Below are 7,046 nucleotides of genomic sequence, written 5' to 3' on the forward strand. Positions count from 1 at the left end.
AGGAGCCAACATGCTCAGCCACAACACTGCTATCATCCAAAAGTCCCAGCAGCTCCTCTACGGTGTGAGGCACCTGAAGAAATTTGGCCTGAGACCCAAAATCCCTTGTACCAGGGCACCATAGAGTGTCAGCTATATCACCTGGTATGGCAGCAGTACAAGGAAGGACCGCAAGGCACTGATGAGGGTGGTCTGAACAGTCTGCAGGAAATCAATGACCAGTGGTGCCTCAGGAAGTCCCTGAGGGTTATCAAGCACCCCACTAAACAGTCCAACCTCCCACCTGCCCTCAAGGAATAGATACAGAACACTAAGGGTACATTCAGACCAAATCCAGTGAAATTCCGGTGAATTACTGGATTCATTCATACATCATTGGCATTATTCCACTTTTGAAAGCGAGCAATGCACATTTAGCATCAGCTTTTCAACAAACCTATAGTAATTCACATCATTCATATATTTTTGCCATTTTTCAAAGTTTGAAAATCCTTGAAAAAGTGTAAAACTGGGATTTTTGAACAATCCATCCATTTACTAGAATGGGGGAAAATATAGGTATCAATAAAATAAATGAGAAAAGTCATAATAGCATATGAGGTCCTAATTGAGATGAATATGTTGATGTTTGAATGGATTTAAGATGTTGTAAAATGTGGAAGGAGTTAGAGGACAGAAAAACATGACGGAAGTATGTTGATAAGGAAAGAATTCTGTCTCTGAATGCTTTCAGCTCCTTTTCAGCAGGAGCAGTTCAAGGAATTTTTAACAAGGGTGGCAAAAGGATTGTCTAGAGGTGGCCACAATATGTTGTCAATGATCGAACATAGCGCACAGAATTTTTAATGTGTGTTAATTTACTAATAATAGGCTAGAACACAAAATTAATATATGCATACATATAGGCCTAACTGTTGATGGTCAGCCTCCTATTTTGCAGAACCTTTATAGTACAGGAGGTTAATATTAAGAATGACAAATAAGAAGGACCTTTTTCTGAGCTCATTAACAAACATTAAGGCTATTATATAGTCAAGTGCTCTAAGCTTAATGCAGCTCTTTTGCTGAATTGAATGAATTGAATGACCCTGAACTGACATTGGTGTGTTTTATGCTCAGGCCCGAGGGTTGATTGCTATACATGGCTTCGGAATAGAAAGAAGAGGATTACCTCACATTGAAGTGGACTGTTTTTAATGCTAGGCTGCCATTATATATTTTATTTATTATCAAAGTAGGCTGTTTTTTATTTTATTCATTTTCACAAACATGGGGAGGACTCAAGTAAGCCTGCATGTAGTTCTGCATTGCTAATCTATTTCAAAGTAGGCCTACACATGCCAATATATATTTTCTTCACTTAACAAGTGTTCAGTTTTGTGTTGGTTATAGAATCCCCCAATAAAAATGATAAAAATATAAGCGGTTTTCCTATTGTTATGGAGCCATTTTATATTGTCTTTCATAGTTTTTTCACAATTTAAAACAAGTTCCCATCTACTTCAGTTGTTAAGGAGAGTGCATCAATATATTCTGCTGTGAAGCTTCAGAAGTGTTTTGTAGACTACAAAACTTCACCATCGACCCCTTCACTTTCCGTCAGCATGGGGATGAATAGATAATAACTAAATTTTCATTTTTGGGTTTATGTTTCTCATAACTTTCATTTGAGACATAGCGTTACACCCAGATGGTGCACTCTGCTCCTGGTGCTTGCAAGTATCTGTGTTGTTGCATAGAGCAACATTTTGTTGATGTTTTGCCTATAGCAACACAACTCTCCTTTATAAGTGGGACTGACCAGAAATACATGGTGCTACTCAAATTAACTCGACTTACTGACTTACACTAGGGGCTGCTGCAGGATCATCAGTGTGAAGTACACTTGTGAGTTACTGTCAAAAAAAGTTCAGGAGCCTAATTTACAGCAACCCAAACTGCATTGTGTCAAAGAGGAAAACAAGAGGAAAGATTAGACACCGCTGTAGTCCACAACACTGTACTGTACTGTAAATCCAGCAAACAAGACAGAATGATTTTAATGTTTGCAAACTGTATAGCTATTCTAGGCTGCTCTTGGTCACAACCTCACCAGTCTCATGTATTACATTGTGATTCTACAGAATACGCTGGTCGCATCTATTTCCTAATGAACAATGACGGTTATGCTGCATGTTGCAGGCTGCTGCTTAGCCTTAGTTTATAGTTTGCTGAACATATTAGGTCCTTGCCAAATATTTTGTTATAGTTTCATACCAGAATCAGCAGCAGCCAATTACAACTACAGGTGCTGATGGAGAGCAAAGTGTTCTCATTTGTTAGTCAACATTTCATGTTGCAAGCTATCTTTCATTTTAAACAAATTATGCTTTTAAAAAGTGAAGAATGAAATTAATTTCATTCTTGTTTCCTTTAATATTACTGCAGTGTTCGGTATTCATTCTCAACACGTAAAAGTTTAGACGCTGCCCCCCAAACTGCAATTGACTGAATCACCATTTTACTAATGTTAAAGCTGCTGTAAGCATTATTTTCTTATTAAAATACTGTGAGTGTCAAGTGCTTTAAATTCACTAACCCATGTCTCTTCTCCTCCTGCTCCTGCAGTAAAAGAGAAAAGAAATGTTCTGGTATCCCTGTCAACTTTATCCAATCAGGACAGAGAACTCCATAAAGTGATGGTCCTGTCTGCTCATGAATGCAGAGAGCAGGTTCCTCCTGTTACCTGCAATAGAGTGGTGTAGCAATGATGTATTTTTTTAGGCTAACCCAGAAGTTAGCATCGCCATGGTTCCCTCGACAAAAAACCTATGATATTTTTGAATCGGATTTTCAATATTGTCAAAGTTTACGATACTTGCACATTTTGTTCAGTAAGATAATCTTCACAGATGAACACCACTTGTAAAAAGTTATTTTTAGGCTATAAACACACTACATTGCGGTCACATAATTTAAACATCACCACCACTGAGCATCTTACTACACAATTACTAAAGACGTTTTCTGATAAATCTGCATGTTGGAATAGTTTGTAAATGTAAACATGGACTAGTGAGTAGATGAGTCTCCATGTCCGGTGTGATGATGTGTAATGTGCAAGACAACTTCTGTAGTCTTGTTTGTTTGCAACCATCGTTTTTAAAGACACGTTTGTGCTTTATAATGAATTGTGCGAAATTTAATGACATATTTTATGTTGTAGAAAAACATTTGTAAATATGTTAAGCCTGTATTAACCACAGACCTTATTTCAGGCATTCAACTCAAAAATTATTTAAACAAAAGTAAGATTTTGATATAGATATAGATATAGATATAGATAGTTATTATCTATAGAGCTAGATAGACAGACAGATAGACAGAGAGAGAGATGTATATATGTCATTATATAGAGATATATATCTCTCAATTCAATTCAATTCAATTCAAAGGGTTGCCAAAGCAACTGTCCAACTACTCGGACAGAACACAACAAATAACAACACAAACACAACACCAAGATTGATTTACATTAATTATACAGTATATACAGTGTGTGTGTGCGTGTGCCTGCGTGTGTGTGTGTGTGTGTGTGTCGGTCATTTACTGTCCCTCAGGTTGTGGCATGTTGACGCATATTGGGCAGCAAGATATGCCCTATCTTCTTCTCCCAGGAATATTTTAAATTTTGATATGTCGTTCAGCTCTTTGAACTCTGAGATTACAGAGCTGGACTTGTTAAATTAAATGTTCGTCGTTTGTAGGAGAAAGTGCATCTCTGTCTCAACCTCAACTGTCGAGCAGTGACCACATATTCTGTTTTCTTTTGGTTTCCATGATTGTTTGTGTCTTCCTGTTTAAACTGTCAGTTTGTGGTCAATGAGCCTGTACCTGATCTGTCTCTGCTTTCTATTGCTGACAGTAGAGAGATAGTCTGCTAATTCAAAATCTCTTTTTAGGGCTAGATAACATTTTAATCTACTTTGGCTTTTAGTTTCTTTCTTTTTCTATATATATATATAGAGAGAGAGATATATAGAGAGATATATATCAATAGAGATATATATCTCTCTATAGCGAGATATATAGAGAGATACATCTATATAGAGATATATATAGAGATATGTATCTCTCTATATAGAGATATATATCTAACGTTTCATGACGTAAAGTCATGATAGATAGGTAGTGAGAGATGTATATATCTCACTATATATAGATATTTATATCTCTATATAGAGATGTATATCTCTATGTATAGAGATATAAATCTCTAACGTTTGATGATGTAAAATCATGATAGATAGATAGATAGATAGATATCTATATAGAGATATATATCTCTCCGTAGCGAGATAGAGAGATATATCTCCATGTAGAGACATATATAGAGATATGTATCTATATAGAGCGATATATATCTCTCTATATGGAGATATATATCGAACATTTCATGATGTAAAGTCATGATAGATAGGTAGTGAGAGACACATCTCACTATATATAGATATTTATATCTCTATATAGAGATGTATGTCTCTATGTATAGAGATATAAATCTCTAACGTTTCATGATGTAAAGTCATGAAAGATAGATAGATAGATAGATAGATAGATAGATAGATAGATAGATAGATAGATAGATAGATCTCACTATATAGAGATATATATCTCTAGAGATCAGAAACAAATGATGAAATAAGCCATTGGTGTTTCATGTTCTGATTTTGGATTGTCAACAACAGCTGTTTCTAAACCTCTATATTCCTTTTGTTCAACAACACAGCTTTGTAAAGTGTCAGTGTGAAACACAACAATGCAACAGTCTGCCTGCTATCCAATCTCCACTAATACAACACTATTAGATGTTGGACTTTTGGCAGAACCGTACGCTCTTTGATCCACACAAGTCAAGCTCCATCACTGTTCTGTCTTTATTCAAGTGTTCTCGGTCTCAAGTCCACTTTCTGAAGGTCTCGTCTCCAAATCAACCACGTCTCCCGGTTTAGTCTCGGTCTCGGACAAAGAGGACTCAGGTTTGATCTGGAGACCGGTGGAGAGCACGACCGCAGGGACATGACTGTAGTGAATAATCCAGACCTTCTGTACGTCACCATGGTGGGAATGTGAGGATGAGAGCCGCCGACACAAAACCTGACGCTCGCCAAAACTTGATGAAACGTGGAAGAGGAGTGATGGATGCAGATGGTTCATGTTTGTGTTTGTGGCTCATATAACATCAACACAGTGAACATTGAGCTGGACTCTGATGTTTGATGGTTGAAGACATGTCTCATGGTGCACTTCTGTCTGGACACATACATATTTATATGGCAATAAAAGAGCTGAATGAAGAGAAACTTTCATGAGTCTTATGCGACTGTTTTCATCTCAATATTTGCCCCATCAGTTTCAGGAGGCTCTTTTTGCAGCTTCCACATCTTACTGGAAGCGGGTCCCGCAGTGTGGGCACACTGCCGCTCCCGGTCCGGACCCGGTCTTGGTTTAGGTGGTCTGGACTATGGCGCTGCGATCCAACACCAGTGTTTGCCGCAGGTTGATCATTTTTGGAGTGAACATGGGAAACTCTGGCATCAACACTTGAGAGTCTGAGGCTCAGTTTAGGAAACACTGAGGGTCTTTAGAAGATCCTGGACCAGCAGACAGAACAAACGCTTTCATGGCCACCAGAACATGATGCATGTGCTGCAGCTGATTGGTGCACGTAGAGCTGCAGGGATAAAAACAACAAAGTGAATTCTTCTGTGCGTTCTTCACTTTTCTCTTCACATCCTTCGCTGTGTTGAGACGTCCTGATAGGAGTCGACATCTTCAGGGCTGGAAGCATTCAATGACCTGGTTCTGGTCCACAAGTTGACACTGGGATCTCGAATCTGCACACTTCCAGGAATAATAGTCACACAACAGCAATCTGACAGCTTCTGTGACATCATCTCACAGCTGACTTTGCCTACCTCTGATTGGTCAAAGAAACCACGTGCGTCCTGCTGGTACCGCTCACAATCTGATGCTTTGATTTAGTTTCCATCACAACCCTTTGTTCTTTATTCTTATATTTTATTAACACGTTTGTTTATTTTGCATTTGATCTTTTCTGATTTGAACTATTAATGTTATTGCAGTTGGAGTTCATCAGTCTCCAAACCTGTCTGTGTTTTCTCCATCACTTGTGAAGCACTTTGAATCACATTTCAATGTGTTTGAATGTATCAATAAAATCTGACTGATTGATTTTTTACACATATACAACAATGCAACAAACGACACGTATCATCAGTATAGAGCCGTGTTAGAAACAAATGTCACAGATTTAGAGAATGGAGTCAGAATGTTTGGATTAAAGAAAGTCAGAATATTACAAGAAGTAGAAAACTTTCATCTTCTGAAGAGAATATGTGGAATCTGTGCATCTGATGCTCGCTGTGAGCGACGCCTGCAATAATCAATGTCCTGTGAGTGGTTTGCTACCACAGTCAGTCACATTTGATTAGTACTGTAGAGCTGAATGACTTCAGCTTTCACAGCAGATTGGAGGTAAATGTCTGATGGCGACACACAAAACTGGAGCCGACTGAATCGTGTGTTAAAGAGATATGGCCACATTTTCACCTGAGGAGACGAGGCTGCACAATCACTCACTTCTGTTCAATCACTTGTTAAAAGACACTTTTATAGACTCGCTTCATGTGAAGTCGTCCTTCTTTAACTCAAGTTTCATCTTTCACTCCTTTTGCTGCTCTCAGTCTATTTATCTGCTTTTAATTCCTCCCTTGTGATGTCTTTTGTTCTGTTTTCTGACCTTTACTGCTTTTATTTCTTATCTTTGATCCATTTATTGTCCTTTATTCTTTTTACTGCTCGTAATCTTTTCACCTGTCGTCTTCTAATCCTCCTTCATTGATTTATTCTCTCAGTACTTTTTCTTCTTGTCCTGTGATTTTGCCTGTTTGTCTCTTGTATTCTTTGACTGACTGTTTGTGTTTTGACATGTTCTGTTCTGCTTCTTGTTTTAACCTCAGACGAGGCTTCCTCGTGTTCATCTC

Source organism: Pagrus pagrus (assembly GCF_965226575.1).
Source record: "Pagrus pagrus genome assembly, chromosome: 23".
Taxonomy (NCBI): domain Eukaryota; kingdom Metazoa; phylum Chordata; class Actinopteri; order Spariformes; family Sparidae; genus Pagrus; species Pagrus pagrus.